A 21,987-nucleotide genomic window follows, 5' to 3' on the forward strand; every position below is an offset into this window, starting at 1 on the left:
ATTTGGAAGGGAATGAAGCATTTCCTTGCTTTCTACCAAAAGCTCTCCTCTTACTTCCGGCCACCTCTGAAAGGAAACCGCTGGCTGGCAAGGCCTAGGGAACAGTGGGGTGCGAGAATCTGTAAGTGCCAATACTTGGAAAAAGAGTGACTCCCTCCAGCCACAGACCTTGTAATTGCCACGTTCTGACCTCATTCCCCTCTGCTTCCTCCCTCTGACTTCCCTTCCTAGGTACGCTGATGTTTTGGGTCAATTCTAATTGCATTTGTGCCGAGCATTAAAGCACACAGAGTTCTCAACAGGCATTATTTTCAAGAATCTAAGGGTGGTTCCCTCCCCGTTTCTTCCTTCTTTTACAGATATTTCCAGAAGGCAAAGAAAGCTCAGATATAATCAGTAGGAACCCTGGGCCGTGGCCTCAGAACTACCTAGGCCTTTGTTAGGGGTGCAGTCTTGGACCCAACTCACTGCACCAGAATCCGCAACGTAACTGTCACCTATTAGAACGTATCAGTTTAAAAAGCACTCACTGCCATAGGCCAAACTGAGCAGATAAATAAAGCTGTGTGCAAAAGTGTATTTATAGACACACAGTGATGCTCAAAATGACTGTGGTCTCCTAAGATCGCCGTAAGAGAAATACGCAATTTAAATATTTGCTATTTTCTCTTCATGCTTCCCAAGTGCATAAAAGGGAATTTATAAACATCCCAAAAATTGTTTATAAAGATATGTGTGGCAGAAACTGAGAAACAGAACAAATACTAACACAACCACTCTCGAATGCCCAGGGACAGTGACTAAGTAGCATCCTGGGGTCACTGAACTTCCCCACCCACCAGGTGCCACACGGTTTTTCTATACTTTAGATAATTTCAAAACAAACCGACCAACCAGGAAAAGCTAAAACCACTTTCAGAAGACCCCCTTCAGATGTGAGTCCCTCTGAGATTAAGATCACACCACATTATCACACTCTCAAGCTCGGGATCTTCACTTGCAAGGCCCTGTGGTTTGGGTCTGTACCCCAAAGGTTTCAGATTGGAAATGCACTCAACAGTCTAGCCATGTTGAGAGGCAGTGGGACTTGTAGCTAGATACTGGAGAGGTGACTCAGAGATTAAGAAGACCTGTTGCTTTTGCAGCGAACCTGGGTCAGTTCCAGCACCCACATAGTGGCTCACAAGCATCTGAAACTCCAGTTCCAGGAGATCCAGTACTGACTGCTTTCTGACCTCTGAGGGTACTGGGCATTCATGTGGCGTGCATACATTCATGCAGGCAAAGCACTCCTAAATAGAAAATAAATCCTTAAATCAAAACAAAGGTTGTAGGGCCGGGTTCTACCCTTGTTCCTGGGGTGCGAGGACAGTTTCTGGTCAGCTGACAAAGCATTCTGTTTGTTCCTGTGCTTCCCCTGCCTGCCCCGCCTGGTGATTAGCTGTAGCGCATTGACTCCATTGTTGGTATGGTAATTTCCCACCTGCCTGGGTGGAGGTCCTTGTGCAGCAGTTAGGTACATAAGGATTTCCCCAAGTTTGAATAAATGGCATTCGGCTGATCTCCTTTTGAATGACCCAGGTCTCTTTGTGTGTTCTTTCAATCTCCAGGCCCTTGCCCTGCGTCGTACTGTTCAGTGGCCCGCGAACTGTACCGAGGGTGTAACACAGAATCCAATATTACAAAAGGTGCTGTGGCCTACAGGGACTTATTGGGTCTTCCATGGGTACTTTCTTCAGAGATTAATGTAGTTCATGTAGGGTGCTGGGGAGTTTACTTGGGGGAGGTGCTAAAAGGGAGTAAGATCAGCATCATTTCCAGCTCTGGCTTCCTAGCCTAGCGTGTACCCTGTCCCTCTGGCATACACTCTCCTACACTGACATCTGAGAGGGTTTGGGTTGGGATAGGGTGGGTGGGGTGGTGAGATGGGATAGGATGGGGTGGGGTGAAAAGGGGTTAGGGTGAGGTAGGATAGGATGGGGTCAGGTGAGATGGAGTGAGTTGAGGTGGGGTGGGGTGAGATGGGGTAAGTTGGGGTGAGGTGATGTAGGATGGGGTGGGATAGGATGGGATAGGAATGGGGTGGGATGCAACATGGTAGCATCTTATCAGAGTTCACCCAGTGGAGCTTGGACTTTCAGCTTCAAGAACTGTGAGCTAAATCAACTCTTCTCTCTCCATCCCCTAGCCTTGAGTATTTGGTTATAGCATCAGGAAATGGACTAACAGAATGCAAACAGCTCAGTCCTGTGACTGGTCCCCTCTCTTTTCCTGGAATAAGAGATTTAACAGAACGCAGAATTTTCTACTGTTAAACCACAACACTGTCGGGATAACTGGGATGGCTGGGTTCTCTAACTCTTATTTTTGAAGCTCGGCTAGGCTAATGAAATTGCTCCACAAAGAGTAACGTGTCAGAGGCAAACGGCGCTCATGGAAGTAAATTTACTGAAACTGCAAGCGAATCCTAGCCCTTTCTCTTGTAAGAATTGACAGATCATCCAAGCAGATCTCTCTAAATTGGCAGGAAGCACCTAGCTCTTGTTTGAGCATCAATAGAAATGCCTCACTTTTAACTAAGCGGTGCACTAACTGCATTGATTTTTAAGGCAAGGCTGAAGGTATTAAGGAAACATCCAGAGCACACAGAGACTGGGGTGTCTGCTGGTTGATGAGTCACTGGGGGAGACTGCGCTCATTCTTGGGCACACCTCTGTTCGAATCATCTATCCCTTTCTACCTCAGTGCTGTTAGTAGTGTTAACCTTTGGTCACTTGGTTGAACAGTTTAGTCTTCCTATGCCCAAGGGCTCTCGCAAGATGCCAGAGTACAAGTTCTTGCTCAGGGTCCAACAGCTGTCGGAGCAGATGGCTGGGGATTTGTACACTGTGGCCCAAGCATCATCCTTTAGCTCTAAGGCACCAGGAACAATTTGACAAATTAGATTAACTGAGGACAATATGCTGCTTGCCTGGAACACTCACTCTGTATTTTCGCACACTTCCGTATGCTCTTTCCATGGCCTCAGGATAGGAGATACCAGCCACCACTCTGGTCAGATGAAACTCTCTCAGAGAGAACACAGTCACCCTTGGCTGCCTCTTTTGTCTTAATGCTGAACACTCGTGCATGTGTCACAAACATCAGGAGTGTGGTGCTTAGACCACTCTTAATCTCGCCTCTAAGACGTGTGGCTTCCTGTTCCACACACTTGATGGCTCATGTGTCTATTCCAAAGTCTATCTACTTTGTAAAACAAAAAAAAATGTAAGTAGCTGATCTGCTGGGTGAATCTCCTTCCAGCTTCCAGTAGTTTCCCCGGTGAAGACCACATGGATGACTTTCAAAGCGCTGTGTGTGTGTGTGTGTGTGTGTGTGTGTGTGTGTGTCCCTGGGTTTGTGAAAGGTGGCTCCTGCTGAGTGGGGAGGTAGTGGGAATTCCTGAGGGAGCGGCTTGTTGCTATGAATAGCCTGGTCTTCCCTGAGGAGATTTACAGAGGAGCCCCCTGCTGTGCCCTCTAGTTCTCCACTCGGTGAAGGAGGCAAGACCAGGGCTCCAGAGGTTGGGAAGGGCTCACAGAGGAGGCCCATTAGGGGACAGGCTTTCTTGTGTCCAGATTCCACTTGGGTGACCCTGAGGAGAGGGACGGCTGGCTCTTATCCAGGGCCACAATGCCCCCATTTACAAGCTGCAATTAGTCTCACACAAAATTTGTGCAGTGCACCACTAACTGTCAGCTCAAGAGGTTGAAAGTTCAGTCCCGGGGAGGTCAGGGTGCCTGGCAAGGGGCTGATGATCTTGCTCACAGCGTCCCCTCCCCCACCACAGTGGGGACCCAGTGGTGGGGAGAAAACACAGTCCAGATTAGAAAGCCCTTGGGGCCCAGTGAGCAGTGCTCACAGTTCTGAGGCATGGGTGCAGCAGGAAGATGGGCCTCTTATCCAGTGACCTTCCTGTCACAGAATAGTGACATGAAATGTAGCCATCAGGAAAGAAGAGGGTGAACAAAGTCTGTTGATTATTAGGATTCGCCGGCTGTCCGGAAATTCAACCAGTTTCCCTAGCATGTTTCATATAGATATTTTTTTAAGAAAAAGAAAAAGCCAGAAGGATCTAAAAACACAAACAGTTCTTTGCCAGATCAAAATGTGCAGCTAGTTCTCCTGAAAGGACAGCAGAGAGCCCGTTTTGCCTTTCAACAGCAGAGCCAGCAACAGGAAAAGGCTCCAGTTAACTAATGGATGAGCAATGGGGAGTTAATCAATAGCGGGATGGCCATAGGGAAGGTGGCATAATTTGCTCTATCTAAAGCATGGAGGTAGAACACGCTCTTCTTGTTTTAATTGTTTTTATTGAGCTATATATTTTTCTCTACTCCCCTCCTCCCGGTTTACTCAGGAGATCTTGTCTTTTCTGCTTCCCATGTAGATGAGATCCATGCATGTCTCTCTTAGGGTCCTCGTTGTTGCCTAGGGAACACACCCTTTTTGTTGTGACGCTGCGTTTTAACTTTCCCACTTTCTCTCCTTCTCCTCTGTAGTGCTCCGCATCCCCTGGCAATTACGATGCACTTCAGAGAAGGGGCGGGCATACCCGGTTAGAGACAGGGCTTGTAGTGTGTGTTTATTTACTTGTTTATCATTATAGACATGCAACAATTGGCAACTGCATGATAGTGGAATCCCTTAGGAGGAAGTAAAAATAATCGTTACATTTACCCGCAGACCTCCTCATCCTGTGTTCTCATCCCAGGCACCCAGCACTAGCACTGGGTCTAAACCAGAGGAAGGCTGGTGGGTTCTGCCAACTTTCAGTCCGTTCTCAAGCTGATGTTGCCACTAAGTCACTCAGAAAGGCACTTAGTGGAAACCAGGGCATGACCCCAGGCAGGACAAGGCTGGACTGACCCCTCCATCCCTGGCCTGCATATAGGACCCATGCAACACAGAGGCCCCAACCATTTTTGCATATCTCTTCCAGCCTCCCAAATAAACCAAACTCAAATCTCCAGATGTACAACTGCTGGTGACAGTGGCTCTCATGTGACACTTAGTCTCCCAGCAGAGAGCATCCTTCCTTTCCTCTCCTCTTGGCAAACATCAAAAGCCACACGGCTCTCACTCAAGTTCTCCCGATGTGTGTTCTTAGAGACAGCCTTTCCCATCTCTTCTCATCTCCTTCTTCCCTTCCGATACCCAGCTCAGTACCCTACCCTAGCTCAGCCCTAACAACACCGCAGTGACTGTGCACAGTGGGCAGAGATCGCGGGCCAGATCGTAACGCTCGATGATGAATTAATGAGATACCTCGCGTCACCTGTGGGTAATTTTTTTCTAATTAAGTTAATTGGATTTTTTATTATAAGAGGAGTGCATGCTCATTATTAAAACATTTGAAAAACAGAAAAGTGGGAAGTTGGAAGGGAAGAAAATAAAGCCTACAGGTGGGTAATTACAGCCTCAGAATTATTAGTAATTTTGACTGGGCTCTGGGTGATTTACGAATTAGCTTGCTACAGTCAACTACTGTTCTATTTCTAGTTCACCTCCCTGAGTCTCCCCTGAGTCGATGCCAGCGCGGTGTACCGCCATCCCCTTGGAGAAGGCAAAGCCCCTCTGCCTGAACCTCGGATCCACTTACAACTTCAAGGCAGAAGCGTGTTCCTCAGAGCTGACTGACACACAAGCCGGCACATGCATCCAGCCCGTAATATCCAGGCTAGGACAAACCCCTGTCATCCACTCTCATGAGTGTCAGGAAACAGCCTTACATACACACACACACACACACAGAGAGAGAGAGAGAGAGAGAGAGAGAGAGAGAGAGAGAGAGAGAGAGATTTCTTCAAAGCTCTCAGTGGCACATTTAAATCATCTGGCTAGCACAGTCACTAGAATGAATTCAAGGCTGCACTGATAATTACTGTGACTACCCAAGAGCCCTCAGGGCCCATAGCTCCTAGGCGTGGCTTGGTTAACTTTGTCCAGTGACGCTGAACAATGCTTTAACACAGCTAGCACAGGCAAGAGGCCTCACATAGTGCTTTTGTTCAAATGTCTATGGCAAGCCCAGGACAGAGAGCAGGGTGGGCAGACAGAATGTCACTATGTAGCCCTGGCTGGTCTGGAACTCTCTACATAGACCAGGCTGGCTTTGACCTAAGGGATCAAACTGACTCTGACTCTTGAGTGTTGAAATCAAAGTTGTATAACGCGGCCCTTGGCAAAGGGAAGGCACACTATCTTGATGTGGGAGTCCCCTCTGTATCCTGTGAATATGGTTTATTACCGTTGGTTAATAAAGAAGCTGCATTAGCAGGGCAGAATAGAACTATGCGGAGAAAACTAAACTGAATGCAGGAAGAAAGAAGGAGGAGTCAGGGAGACGCCATGTAGCTGCTGAAGGAGAAGTTGCCATGCCGGAACCTTACCAGTAAGCCACAGTCTCATGGCAATACATAGATTAATAAAAATTGGTTAATTTAAAATGTAAGAACTAGTTAGAAATATGCCTGAGTCATTGGCAAAACAGTGTTGTAATTAATATAATTTCTGTGTGATTATTCTGGACTGGGCAGCTGGGAAACCAAAGCAGAGTCGCAGTTTACGTCATCATCATCAGAAAAATGTCCTGGCATATGGAGCTGTGTTTATTTCTCCTCTGTAGCCAGTAGAGCAATATCAGAATATTTAGAAGTATCTTGAAAAACACATTAAAGCCTATGAAACATGTCTAGCTGAAGTAATCAGTAGCCACTCACACAATGTATGGTGACTCAAACACAATGAAATATGTTTCTTAAAGGAATGGGTGAATGAGTGGCCCTTGTTTACCAGTCACTTGGGGACTCACACTAATAGAGTGGCTTCTCTATTCTAGCAGCTAAAAGGGAAGAAGGATACATAGATCTCCTCTTACCTTCCTGCTCCCATTGGCACATTTAACCAAACAGGCGTCAAACAAATTTGAAAAGATTACATCCACTCTGTGCACATACAATGTTTATACTCCATCCATGATACAGTATACCATCTGTTTCCAGAGCACTTGTATTAGGCTTATAAATAAAGCTGGGTATGGTGAGACACACCTGTAATCTCAACACCAGAGGCAGCTGAGACAGGCAGATCCCAAGTTCTAAGCCATCTAGGGCTACATAGTGAATTCTTGTAACAAAAAAAGGAAAGGAAAAAAGGGAGAAAAGAAAAAGGAAGGAAGGGAGGGAGGGAGGAAGGAAGGAAGAGAAGTTGGAGAGATGACTCGGCAGTTAAAACCACTGGCTACTCTTCCAGAAGACTGGGGCTTGATTCCCAGAAGCTCCATGGCAGCTTACAGTCACCTGTACCTCGAGTATCAGGGGATCTGATGCTCTCTTCTGGCCTCCTGAAGGACATACACATGATGCATAGACATGCATATAGATAAAATACCCATACATATAAAATAAGTAAATAAATAGAAAAAATAAAATAATATTACTATAAATAAGTTGGCTGTCAGGAGAATGGGGACACTATCATGTCTTCTCTTGCTGCCTTGCGAATCTCTTCATGTTGAATGGTTGGCAGGGAAGCTTGAATGAAGATTCTTTGCCATAAACTTGGTTGAGTTGAATCTCGCTTGTTAGCTTTGCCTTCCTTTCCCTGTATTCTACACCATCCCCTAGGACTGAAATGTTCTTTCTGGCTGATTTTGAATAAGTTGTCTACCACTGTGACAGTCCCAAACCTCAAGTGCTATTGCAAAGTTATGTGATTTCTTCTGAGATTTTTTTTTGGTTCCCCCCCCCCCATCGTATTTTCAAATAACCTAATTTTTAAGTCACTAATTCTTTCCTCCTTTTCATTTCTCCTTCTGTGACCGTGGATGACTTTTATTGTGCTGTTAACTTTGCTTAAAATATTTCCCTGAACAGAGACGTCTGCTTAGTTTTAAACCTCTCTCAATCTCTCTCTCTCCTTCTCTCTCTCCCTCTGTGTGTGTGGGGGGGCGGGGGGGGGAGCGTGTGTGTGTGTGTGTGTGTGTGTGTGTGTGTTTTACTGGAGATCAAAGCAAGTAAATGCTAGAAAAACATTTAATCCCAGAACTACATCTCAAGCCCTATTTGATATTTTTAATTGTTTGAATCTCTCTATTAGGTTTTTCATTAAGAGGATGGAATTGTATCTCTGTGTCTTCTTGAAACCCATTGAATTGGTTAAAGCAACTGATTTTCATTCTCCATCTAAGAGTTTGGTCATTTACTACTGTCTGGTTGGTTCTGGGTATTGTATTTTGATCATTAGGTGAAATCATGTCCTCTGAAACTACATTTGGCTGGTATACAACATCATCTGGGCATTGAATAACTAGAATAACTCAAACCTTCCTCTAATGAAATTCTTCCTCAAAGAAGGCCACAACTAGCCTTCTTGGGAAAGGCCTAAACTTCCCCCAAATAGCTGTACCAAGTGGGGAATGAGTATTCAAACATCTGAGCCTATAGTGGACATTCTCATTCAAACCATCACAATTATCAAAGAAAAATAAATAAAGCCAAGAGATAAGGAACGGTCTCCATGTATGTTTGCCTGAAAGGTGATGCTGGCCAATACTGATGTTCAGTGTCAGGGATCCTGGATGTCCCCATCACTGAAGCTGTGCCATGTCTCTTCTGTAGCCAGGCCTAGGATGAAGTCCATCATCCAGTGTTAGGCTCTTTCAAGACCCACTGTGAGTTCCAAGGCAAAGCCTTATGCTGTATTAATGCCTTGCCTTGTTACTGCAATGAACTTCCCAACAAAAGTGGTTTGGGAAGCAAAGGTTGATTTGGGTTCAGCACTTGATGGTAACATGGCAGAAAAGTTATACCAGGAGCTCGAGACACATTGTGTCCACAGATGTGAAATGATCCTTCTGTACGCTGTGAAGATGTGTTGCTCTCGTTGTTAATAAAAATCTGATTGGCCCATAGCTAGGTAGGATTTTCAAGGCAGAGAGAATGCTGGGAAGGAGGACAGAGTCATGAGAGTCTCCAGCCAGATGTGGAAGAAGCAACATGGGAAGTTCATAGACAAAGTAAACATATTAATAAAAAAAATGGGCTAATTTAAGCTATAAGAGCTAGTCAGAATCAAGTCTGAGCTATTGGTCAAGCACTTACAGTTAGTCATAAATCTCTGTGTGGTTGTTTGGGAGCTGGCTGCCGGGGCAGAAAAGTCCACCTATAGTCACAGTTGGGAAACAGACAGTGCTGCTCCACTCTCTTACGCAGTCCTGGACCCAGTCCATGGGCTAGCACAGGCCCACGTTCAGGGTCAAGTCTCCACCCTGGGAACCTAATCTAGTTAATCATGCATCGGCATGTTCAGAGGTTTGATTTGGTGATTCTAGATCCTGTCACACTGGTGATCAATACTAAGCATCACTTTATGGTGATTATCCCGGCTTTACTTCTTTTTCTGTAGTAATGCTCGCACAAGCAATTCAATTTTTGTTCCAGCAACTTTAACAATTCTTTCACACAAGAAAATACAAGTTCATCCACAGAACTTATACTTTGGGTAATACTGAGTTTATTACAAATGCAGTCTAATCCCTTGTGCTTGTTGCATGAAATTATAACAGTGTCTTGAGACAGGTAGCAAAATAGAAATCATATAACTCCACTCATTCATTTTGTAGCTAAAATAAGTAGAATCCTCCAGTTAGTTTGTAGTTCATCTCGAGAACACAAACTAACAGCGATCATCCAAGTGGGGAGCAGCAACCCTGACTTCCTGAAAAGGTTTCCTTCCACAGAAAGTATGTCCCGGGCCAGCCCCTTGGGATGTTATTGCTAGAGTTTGAGAAATGTTGTCACCAATGAGGATTAAAGTTGAAATTGTCTGGGGGAAACAAAGGGAGTAATGGAAAAGGGAAGAGAAGAGGAAGGGGGCTGTAGAATGTGCTTAGCACATAATATATACTTGCCTAAGAACAAAAGTGGCGAGGATGTTTCCCTTCCCCTTGGTTATTTGTGGCCTTGGGGCTGACTTTGAGAGACAAAATGCGACTCAAGCAGTATGTGTAACGTACAAGACTGGGGTCCCACGCAGTCTGCTGCTCCTGAGGTCAGAGATGGACACATTCCTTTTTACCCGCTCCTGCCCTCTCACGAGGCCGGTGGGAGAGAGTCCGAGACACTGTGGCCAGGGGACCTGACACAGCTTCAGCCTTCGGTCCCACCTGCTGTGACATGAGCGAGAACTCACAGATGACATGGAAGTGTCGGAGAGGCAATGAGCTCAGAGCCCCGTGAGAAGGAGAGAGAGCTCAAGAAATAAACGTGTAAATCAACTGGCTAATGGTGCCACTTAAGTCTCTATGGAAGATAGGAAGGCTTAGGGGAAAACTATAAACCAACACTCCAAGGAGCCCCAAATCAAGACCTGATTACGCAAACAGGGGGTAGGCAAGAAAGTAGCAGCAAAGGAGACTACAAATGATCAGTCAACCATAAAAAAGAAAAATCAGGTTCAGAGAATAGCAGTGCAAGAGAAAATGTCTTGCAACGACAAACAGCTGAACTGCTTGTGTTTTGAGAGCTCAGTTAAGTCAATGCTTCTGATATTCAGGCTTAAAGTCTGACTTCTTTCTCTCATTTCCTTTGCCATGTGAGTTCTCCAGAGTCTGCCTGCGTGTCCTCCTGACATGTCAGCTGGCTTCACACTGAGGGAAAAGCTAAAGGAGCAAAGAAGGAAGCTGCTCACACCTTCTTCTTAACCTCCAGAGCCGTGCACCATTAATGCTGCCAATTCGCTTGTAAGAAGTGAGCCACTGTGTTCACATCCTACACAAAAGGAGGAAATGAGGTTCCACTCATTTCCTCTTAGAAGTGGGGGGCCTCCAAGCTTTTTGGACTTGTTTCCAATGTACTCATGCAGTGTTTTTCTCAACACAGAAGCCAGGACATCCTGACGGGCTGTGAAGCAAAGTAGAGGCTGCCCACATCGGCTGTATTCAGTTATTGGGCAAGCTGAGTATCTCTTATTCTTGACGTGGTGAATGCAGATCAGTGAGTCTTGGCCCTCTAGCTGATCTTCTGGCCTGAAGCCCTGTCTTCACTGCACAGCCTTATGGGTCAGTGACTGAAAGTGGAGGGTCTGTGAAAGGAGGGATTGGCAGGATTGGCACCAGCTCAACCTTGAATGGTGTGGCAAAACAGGCTGTCCAATCAGGAGCAGGATAGGAGTCAACATGGCTACCACAAGCCACCTTCTAGCCTGACCAGAGGGTCAAAGCAAGATATGCAATGACCCTAAGTCAATATGCATCTTTATTATTATTATTTATTGGATCCAAAACAGAAAGGCTGGTGTCTCATATGCTCCTGTGTTGTCTTTAGACCATGGATTCCAGAAGGAAATTCCCCAAACTTGTAACCACAGACAGACCCAAAAATAGCAAATAGAAGAATTGTACACAACAGGCTGTAGGGGCTGCAATGTTATTTGCACAAGACAGGTTTCATAAGAGGAACAGCATATTTGTGTGTATGTGTGTGTGTTTGTGTGTGTACTACCAAAGTCATGGTGGTACATGCCTTTAATTAGCACCAAGAAGGCAGAGGCAGAGCCAAGAGGATTGTCATAAGTTTGAGGCCAGCTTGATCTTCATAGTGAGTTCCAAGCCAGCCAGGCAGCCAGGACTATATATAGAGAGAGATCCTGTCTCAAACACACACACACACACACACACACACACAAGGAGTTCATTAGACTGGCTTACACATGGGGTTCAGGCATTCCTGCCATGGCCATTTGAACAGTAGAGCTGAGAAACAGTAGCTATTCAGCCTATGGAGCTGGATGACTCAGAGTCACAGTCTTGTGCTGAAGGCCTGCGGGATTCCTGGAGAGCCACTGGTCTCCAGTCCATGCTGGAAGCATGAAGAAGCTAAAGTTTGATGTCAGGGGAGGGTAATGGCAACGGGTGGCAGCAGCAGTACCTGAAGTGCTTGCTCAGAAAGAAGCAAACATGGGTAGGAAAGTGACATTCCTTTTTCCTCAGATCTCTGGGCCACCCAGAGGAATGTCCGGCTCACAGGGAGGGAGGTTTTCCCCTTTGGCTAATCCCTTCCAGCCCCATAGACTCACCTAGACTCACCCAGAGGTGTATCTCTTAGTTAATTTCAAATCCTATCAAGCTGACAATTGAGATTAAGTATCACGGTGTCCTAGAAAGAGGCAGTTTTCATGGACAGAGGAACCACGGTTTGGAATCCTGAACCTGTCTCTTAGGGGTCATGTGACCTTAGGTTGAACTAAAGCTTGATTTCTTTCTCTGTAACACCTAACTAACTAAGCTGTTATGTTTGTGATGGCTGCTGCACCAGCCAAGTACGGTCTAATGACGGTAAGGGTGGATGAAAACCACGTGGTAGAAGATCTGGAGTAGAGCCAGTGTTTAGTCAATGCCCCTTCCCTTCCCACCACAGCAGTGGCCTTGCTTCCCTGCACCATCCCTGTGCAAGGTCCTGTGCAAGGATGGAGGGTTTCCTGAAACACACTCTTGGCGCTAAGGCCAGCACAGTCTGGGCAAACACGTTTTGTTGACCACTCTAGAGCCATGCAATATGACCGAATCCCAGGAAAGACAAGCACTGGGCTATTTCCTTCAGCTTCAGATTGAACTGGTCATTTCTTGTTCCATGTCTGATGGAAGCAAGGAGAGTTAAAGTACCATTTCCTTAACTATGCAACTCAAGGGCCCAGTTAATTAAACTTGATTTAGCCAAATGTACTAACTCATTTGATACCTTGAAAAAACCTCCTAAAATAGATTCTGCTCTTGTACTCACATTATTAGCCAGAAAAGCAAGCCACAGAGCAAGTGACTATGCACATAGTAGGTGCGAGAGTCAGGATTCTGACTCTTTTGGGTTCTAGAGATAACCCTCTAATTTAGTGGTCCCCAACCTTTCTAATGCTGTGACCCTTTAATACAGTTCCTCATGTCATGGTAACCCCAACCAAAAAAACTATTTCATTGTTACTTCATGACTGTAATTTTGCTGCTGTTATGAATAATAACATCTGATGTGCAGAATACCTGATATGTGACCCCCTGGGGGGATTGCAACCCACAAGTTGAGAATCACGGTTCCTAATCCATATTGCCCTGCCTCTCTTTACATGGCCTCCCCATTAACAGACATACCTCCCTCAGACACAGAAATACAAAACAGCTCCCAGTTTCAGGGGGCTGAGAGACCCTATCACGGGCACTGGATTTCATGGTGTGGTTTAAGAACATTTCTCCCTGCAAAAATAATATAAAAATAATATAACAGAAAACTACTGCTGGCTTTGTCTTTGCCTCGAGCCTCTCGGTTCTAAATAAATAGAAGTGGCCACATTCTCTGGAGATCAGTTTTATTGTGACAATGTTCAGTGAGATATTTAATTCCCGAAGAGTTGGTCGCGTTGAACTAAAATATTGACATAGGTGGCTTCAGCCAAAGAAGGTAGGTACAGCACCGAAAGGGAGAGCATTTCACATTCTCTTCTACCTTTAGTGGGCAAATAACCACCAAGGCGATTGACAGCAACTTTTATTTTAAACAAACAACTTCCGTAGGCTGCTGTGTATCGTGTCCAAATGCTTCTCCTCACCCGTTTCCAGCAAGCGTAAATGCTCGCGTGAGCAAGTCTGAAGTGCTTAGTGCTTCTGGGCCTCAGTTTCCCTTACGGACTTATTGAGTGATTTCTGAAGTCCTCTCGCTCTAAAGCGACCCTACGTGAGGAACCGTGACTGTGAGGCACTACAAATTTGTTGAAACCATACAAAAATTTTCTATTTTGTTTGCTAAAATGCTTCCTCTAGCCAAAGTGGTTGGTTTTGTTCGTTTGTTTTAATAATAGTGAGTTGAAGGCTACTCTTGGGAGAAAAAGGAAAGAAAAGTGTAATGTTAAACTTGCTAAATATACTTGAAAGCGGATTGAAAGATGCTATTTTTTTTTGAGGAGGGAGCTGTAATATATGTTTGCTGCATGAAGGATGTACAATATTGTCTTCTAATAAGAAATGACTAAACAGTAAGTCGGTAGCTTAACACACAGTCAGCATTCATTAAGAATATGTTACTCAGAGACAGACAGCTAGTAAGACATCAGGAAACTAAAATGAGGGGAGAGAAGAAGATGAAGTAGGGGAACAAATGAAGAAAGGCATTTACAGATGGAAATGATGCAAGATCCAGTCATTGGGAGGAGCCGGACCACCTCCATCCAGGCATCCTCCAATTCTGAAATCCCTGCCTCAGTCACCCTCTGTGTCTTCTTGCCCTAGCGAGCAGCAGACAGGGGAGCGGCGGCTGTGGGCAGTATACCCCTTCTTCCTGGACACCGCGTTCCTCCAGCATCCGTGTTGGTTGGTGGCAAGCATCTCCCAAGGGCTAAACCTCCTTGGGAAGCCCTCCGGTAGGAGAGGAGGCTGATACAGAGGAGGGGATGAGTAGAGAGGAAGCGTGTGTGGGGACGGGGAGCGCTGCTCAGCGCTGTGCGGAAGACTAGCCTGCCCCCACGCTGTCTCCTCTCCTACATAGGTAAATATTCCTCCTTTTTCCCCTGTGGGTTTGGTACTGATTCAATGAAGCAGATGACTTGAACACTCTCATGTGACCTGTCCTACTGTGTGACCCTGGACTAGTTTGTCCAGGAGGATACCTGGAGGTCACTGCTGACTCAAGCAGTTCCCTCTACCGTGTGATCATCCCCTGCCTCGGTTCCACACTGACTTTATCTTGGTGCTGGTATTGGAGCAATTCCTAAGACAGACAGTCAATCACTGTTCTATTAAAACACAATGTGAAGCTGTGTGGCTCTTTTTTTTTTTTTTTAGTGCTGTCCTCCTGAAGAAGATTGAATTGTAGCTAAGTGGTTGAGAAGGGAATATAAAAAGCTTTCTGGGGCCAGTATGAAGTAATACAGGGAGACCCGAGGTGCCGGTCTGTCACTCACTGTGCTCTGTCTCATCTTTTGGACTCTAATTGTGCCAGGATAGGTAACATTTGGGAGGCTATAATTGTCTCTGGTGTACCGTGCTACACTGAACTTGCATCTTACAATATAGGGCCACTCAGGCTTCCAAAAAAAAAAAAATCATGGGGAAAGGAAGTAATTCTAACATCAATTTTCTACTTGGACTCAATAAGACCATGTATTTCCTTCCTTCTTTTTTCATGCTCACAAGATCAAGAAGTTCTTGGTGCCATAGTCTGCCCACATAGGTCTAAAAATAGACTTCTCTCCGGTGACTTGCAGTCAGGCCTGTCTCTTGCCGTTAAGAACATTTTCTGGAACAAAGCAAAAAGATAACATTTTCTGCAAACAAAAGCAAAACTCATAACACCGAGATCATTGCTGCTTCTTGCAGGCACTTCTGCCCAGAGTTGGGTCATCACAGGCCGACTGTACAAGTCTTCCAGCAGGGAGGATGGTGGAAAGAGTAGCATCTTAGGGAGAGGAAGACTACCCACTCACACACCTTCACCCACTTCTGAGCCAACTGGTCTACCCACAGCAGTCCTGTCTGGAAAGTCCCTCCTGGGGGGGTGAAAATATGCTACATATGCATGTCCAAGAAGACACTAGTCACTAGTCACATGTCACAGCTGAATTGCTAAAATGTAGCAAGTACAACTGAATTTTAAATTTTAGTTTATTTAAAGTTTGACGGCCATACATGACTATGTCTACAGTATTGGACAGCACAGGGCCAGAACAAAGGTTGATCTTTGGAGTCAGACAAACCTGGGTTTTGAATCCTGTATTGCTGTATTGTTCACTAACTGTTTGGACTTTGACATGCCACCCATCCCCAGAAGCCTCAGTACAAGTAGGAGCAGTGCTCCCTTACTCATCAAACTGTTGTGTGGACTGGATGAGCTAATGGACCACTCTCCCAGTACCTGGTGAGGCTGCATCCCCAGGCTCCCGGTGGATGCCTGCGTGGTTGGCTAGTACCGAATCCTGCACATATTACATTTTTTTCTTTATGTAAGTTTAATTAATAAGTGAGACACAGTAAGATTGGCTACAGTTAATAATAGAACGGAATAATTTTGATAGCATACTGTAATTGTCAAGCATACTGCTGACACAGTGTAGCTCTGAATGCAGCCTCTTTCTGAACACATCCTACTGCATTGTGCTCACCGTTCTTGCTGCATTGTGCTCACCGTTCTTGCAAGGCTGTGAGATGACATGATGTCTGAAGGATGGGATAAAGCCAGGTGAGTGACTAGGCATTTTGCACACACTCTTGGGGTAGCTCTTGCACGTCACACAACTGGGAGTGTTTTTATTATTGATCTTACTAAGTTCTGCATACAGCACATCTTTTCTTTCCTTGTAAGTGGAAAACTTTCACCTTTTTGCTTCAAGGAAAGCATCTGCAACTTCTCTCTGACCTGTGGTCACCCTGCTACAGTTGGTGGGCTCTGATGTTGTTGCTGGATAAAACGAAGGGTTCCTGAACACAAGTTCTGCAGTATCATGATAGGGCATAAAGATGCCCTGTGGGCAGGTGAAATCGTGTTTGGATATGGGTAGGAGACAATTCCCATCCTCGGTGGGACACAGCATTCATCAGAAGTGTTTCTTTTGCTCAGAACTGCAAACAGAATATTAAATATACAAATTGTTTACTTCTAGATTTTTTCTTTTCTCTTTTTCTTTTTTATTTTCATTTATTTGTTTGTTTGCTTGTTTGTTTGTTGTGAGGCAGGGTTTCCTCTGTGTAACAGCCCTGACTGTTCTGGAACTCGCTTTATAGACCAGACTGGCCTCGAACTCATAGAGATCCTCCTGCCTCTGCCTCCCAACTACTGGCATGTGTTACTACTACCTGGCTAGAACTTTCAATTTAGTATTTTCAGACATAGTTGACTATGAGTAGCTAAAACCTTAGAGATGAAGCTGCAGCTAATAGGGACCTACTGTCCATAAAAAGCTCTTGGTACCTTGCTACCAAGATATACCTAGCTTCTTTTCGATCAGATTTGAAATAAATATTGATTCACCTCATTTCCTGTAATAACATTTCTTCAGTAGGGATAACGCTTTGTCCACCAGTGTTTGGAACAGTGTTTCTAAACCTCAGGTGACTCTGTCCTCCTTCCCCAGAGGATGTGGCAGCATTCCACAGCGAAAATATCTTAGGCCGTTAGAAAAGGGAGCTGCCAGGGGGTTTGCTAAACATCTCTCAGTCTGCATGACTGCCTTCCCCAACTCCAAACAATGAGTTATCTGTCCAAATCATCAACTGTACCAACTTAAAAAACCATGATACCAAGTGGAAAACTCATCTGAGACCACTGAGATGCTGCCACTTAAACATCTTGCCTTCTAATCCCGTGGTTTTTTACCTGAATTCCCCAAGATTCTCTCCAGCATGACCAACATTTTCCAAATCACTACTTTGATTGACTGCCCCACGTATGACAAGTTGTGCAAAGTATATACCAATGGCTCTTGTCCACAGAGGCAGATCCAGTACGAGCGAGAAACATGGTGTGTCCCCACACCTCATTCCTTCCATGGAGATTGCCTACTCACGTTTTAATGCTTCTGAACTTGAACTCTGCAACCATCATGCCCTACAGAGAGAGGCCTTCCATGGTCACCCACCCAAACAGCATCAAACTCTGTCATCCCACAACCCCCCATTCTGCCACTAGTGCACCTGGCACCACCTTCCATGTGTATTTCCTCAGAAGGGATGCTCCTCAGGAGAGATGCTCCTCAGAAGGGGTGCTCCTCAGAAGATATGGTCCTCAGAATGGATGCTCCTCAGAAGGGATGCTCCTCAGAATGGATGCTCCTCAGAAGGGATGCTCCTCAGAAGGGACGGTCCTCAGAAGGGACGGTTCTCAGAAGGGATGATCCTCAGAAGGGATGATCCTCAGAAGGGATGGTTCTCAGAAGGGATGGTCCTCAGAAGGAATGGTTCTCAGAAGGAATGGCCCTCAGAAGGGACGGTCCTCAGAAGGGACAGTCCTCAGAAGGGGTGCTCCTCAGAAGGGATGCTCCTCAGAAGGAATGTTTCTCAGAAGGGACAGTCCTCAGAAGTGATGCTCCTCAGAAGTGATGCTCCTCAGAAGGGATGCCCCTCAGAATGGATGCCCCTCAGAATGGATGCTCCTCAGAAGGAATGTTTCTCAGAAGGGATGGTCCTCAGAAGGCACGGTCCTCAGAAGGGCTTTAATTGTCTTCATTTGTGTTCCCCAAGGCCCAGAACTATGCCTGGCATATAGCTGGCCATTCAGAAAATATTTATTGAACAAATGTAAATAAATATTTTTATCCCAGATCCAGTAGCACCCTAGTTCAAGTAATACTCCATGTGATGATTTTATTAAGTGTGAGAAATGTCTATAAACTTCTTGGTTTTCTAAGCAGTAAGATTTTATCTTTGTCAGTTAATAATACATATGTGTGCTTGAATTTAGGGAAAAATCAACAAAGAACAAAGAACTATCTTTATGACAACAAAATTACCCTCTTCATTTGTTCAAAAAAAAAATCAAATGTTCCCTTATAATTATTACTCTTAACAATTCAGTTTTACAGAACTGTGCATAAAAGTTCAGACAGTTTTCTTAAAATTGGTTTTGAAACAGTAAAATGCACTTTTTACACAAATTATTTTCCAGACTGTTTACTTGGTGGAGGAAACACTGCCAAATAGACAGGATCTCTTCCCAGTAAGGAATGGCTCCACAGGAGGGAAGGAAGGAGGCCAGATCTTATTCCCTTTGGGCTTCTGACACAGCCCAGGGCTGCAGGCATCAGCAGATCCACCAGTGTCTTCCCCTCTGCTGCTGCTCTTTCTCCCATCTGTGAAACAAGAGGCTGGATCCTGCCCCGTCTTTCAAGGCATATGGTCTTAAATGGCACATCGAGACGCATGTGATAAATACAAAGTTTGGCCCTGCTTCCATCTTCCCCATCTTTTATCCCTTTACAGACAGAGGCAGCTGCGTGTCTGAGTCTTAGGTCGTCACCTGGTAAACCTTGGTCCAGATTGAGCCACCCTTCACCTGCACCAGGAAAGCTGTCCGTGGCACACAACATACGTTTTTCTCTGGGTCTTATTTGACTGTTTCTTCTGTTCTGTCTATTTACCCCTTTTTCTCAACAACATTGACTAAATAGAAGTGGGCTGAAATCAGTTATTATTGTTATTATTGATGTTATTATTATTATTATTACCAAGGCAAAATCAAAACCCTTCTGCAGACAGACCATCACCTTTGGACCTATTCCACTTATGTTACTAGAAATTACAGTTTGTATAGTCCTTACAGCTGTCCTCTTTACCTCCTGGGACAACCTCAATGCTCACTCAAGGTTAATTAATTGCTTACTGGTGTGGGATAATTGTCTGTCAATCATGTATTCTGTCAATCATGTTTTAAATAAATGCTGATTGGCCAGGCAGGAAGTATAGGTGGGTCAACAAGACAGGAAGTAGAGGCAGGGCGATGAGAACTGGAGAATTCTAGGAAGGAGGAAGCCCATTCCTCCCAGTCCTGCTCAGACCACCAAAGAAGCAGAATGTGACCTGCCCTGCTGAAAAAGGTACTGAGCCATGTGGCTAACATAGATAAGAACGCTGGGTTAATATAAGTTACAAGAGTTAACAAGAAGCCTGAGCTAATGGCCAATTAATTTATAAGTAATGCTGATTCTCTGTGTGATTTCTTTGGGGCTGAACGGCTGCAGGAACCAAGCAGGACAGAAACCCCAACAAGCAGCCCCTCGTGTTACAGCTTACAATTGGACTGATTACTATATATATTTTATTATATTAAACTATATATATACTATATATATTATTATATTAAAATATAATTAACTGAGATAATTATATTACTATATATATTTAATTTGGTGGAAGACACTCCAGCTGTCCCCCCACCCCCACACCTGTTCCATTTGCACCCCCACCAGTACTGACCTAGAGCTCCATGGCTTGCCGTTCTCATCAGCATTTTGCTATGCAGGGATATCTTTTTGAAATTTGTATTTTCCCAATGACATATAACCCATAGTATCTTTTCATATATTTCTTTTCCCCAGTAGGTTGTCTCTTAAGATCTTTGACCCACTTTTTGGTCAAGCTTTCTTTCTTTCTTTCTTTCTTTCTTTCTTTTCTTTCTTTCTTCCTTTCTTCCTTTCTTATTGTTGAGTCCTAAGGTTCCTTTGTGCATATTTGCTGTTTTACCCATCATGTCTTTGGCAAATCTTTGCTCCTAGTCTGTCTCTGTCTTGTCTTCCCATTTGCTTGACAGGCCAGGTACATTTCTAGCATTTGGTAGCATCAACGTCCTGAAATGAGGCCTTCAGATGAAAATACCAAATCTGTGCTTGGATGCAGGAAGTCAGAGCCCAGAAAAGAAACTCAGGATAATTTAAAGACTTGGAGATTCTAGGAATGAAGTGGTGGCTGAGGTGTGGGTGAGAATCACTATAGAAGAAGCCAGTCATGAACTGACTTCCAGATACCCTGCCTGCTGGATATCTCCACTTAAGTACTAAGACATAACCTCAAGTTCAAATAGGCCCCAACTCAATTCATCATTTCTTTCCTGCCACCGCCCATCCCCCCTTCTCATTCATAAACTGGAAATCCTATCTTCCTTCGGCAATCAGTGCCTGTCTGTGGCCAGCTCCTGCTGATTCTATATCCTAAACTGCTCTTCCATCTGTCCCCTATTGTCATCTCCATTTCATCGTCTCCCACCTGGACGGCTGCCACGGTGCTCTAACCGGCCTCTCCGTCTTCGCTCAGGCCTCGCTCCAGCGCCTTCCGCACACTGATGTCACGGTGATCATTTCAAAGGTAAATCCGATCATGTCACTCCTCTGACTTGAAATCCTTCAATGAGTCACCCTTACATTCATAATACAGTCTAATATCAACATGGCATTCAAGGCTTCTTTTCTCCCCCTCCCTAGAGGCAAGCGCACATCCCCCGAGCTCCAGGCTGCAATCGTATCAAATACCCACCAGTTCTCCAATTGTTCTTGCTTGCTTGACACTTCCTTGTTTTTATTATCAGTATAAAATGTCTCCATGTTTCCCCCAGGCTTCCCCTTTACACATGCCTTCTTTCTCCCTCTTCAACCGAACTCTCATCTTAAGACTCAGCACTATGTCTCCCAAGATGAGATCCCTTCTCTGAGTTTTCCCATCTTCTCTGTATCATGACGCCATGAGCATACTTCTAGGACTATGTTTTAAGTGTTTTATCCTCATTCATCTGTCTTACCCCAGGGAAGTGAACTCCCCGTGGTCAGCAAGCACATCTACCACTGTGCCTCCCCAGAACTTGCTCTGTGATTGCTAGAAGGTGCTGGGTGAATTTTAGGTATAAATTAGAAACTAAAAAGTCCATGTAGAGCCTTAGAAAAACTGCTTGGGGATATGATGGTATCACCCAAGGAGAGATACTGCCCCTATAATTGATCATTATTTTAATTTCTACTACTATAGCACTATCCTTACATTACATGTTTAGCCTAACGCCTAGCATCTGAACAACTTCTACTTTTGCTACCTGGTAGGCTAAACAGATGGGAAGAGAAAGGCTGGGGAGTTAGGCAGATAGTTGGGAAGATGAGTAGGTAGGTGAATGAGTGGATGAGGGGATGGGTAGGTGGATGAATGTGCAATCAGGAAAAGCCAAACAAATCTACCAGTGCTTTTTCCAAAACACCAAAGGCCATTTTCCCCCAGGGAAAAGAAACACACAAGTTTCTCCTGGTTAACAAATCAAATAGTCTGACATAGGTAGATCTGAGGCACCAGGCTAATGGAGTAAGATACAGGACTGGCACCCAAGGCTCTTCTAACTTAACTGGGTGGACTTTCTTTTCTATTGAATCTAAAGATGAAAGAGGTGATTTCAGTTCACACAGAGGAATTTCCATTGTCTCGGGATCTCACCTATTGTTTTT

The sequence above is a fragment of the Alexandromys fortis genome, unplaced genomic scaffold (assembly GCF_014885135.2).
Source record: "Alexandromys fortis isolate MF-2015 unplaced genomic scaffold, M_Fortis_MF-2015_v1.1 scaffold_0, whole genome shotgun sequence".
Lineage (NCBI taxonomy): Eukaryota > Metazoa > Chordata > Mammalia > Rodentia > Cricetidae > Alexandromys > Alexandromys fortis.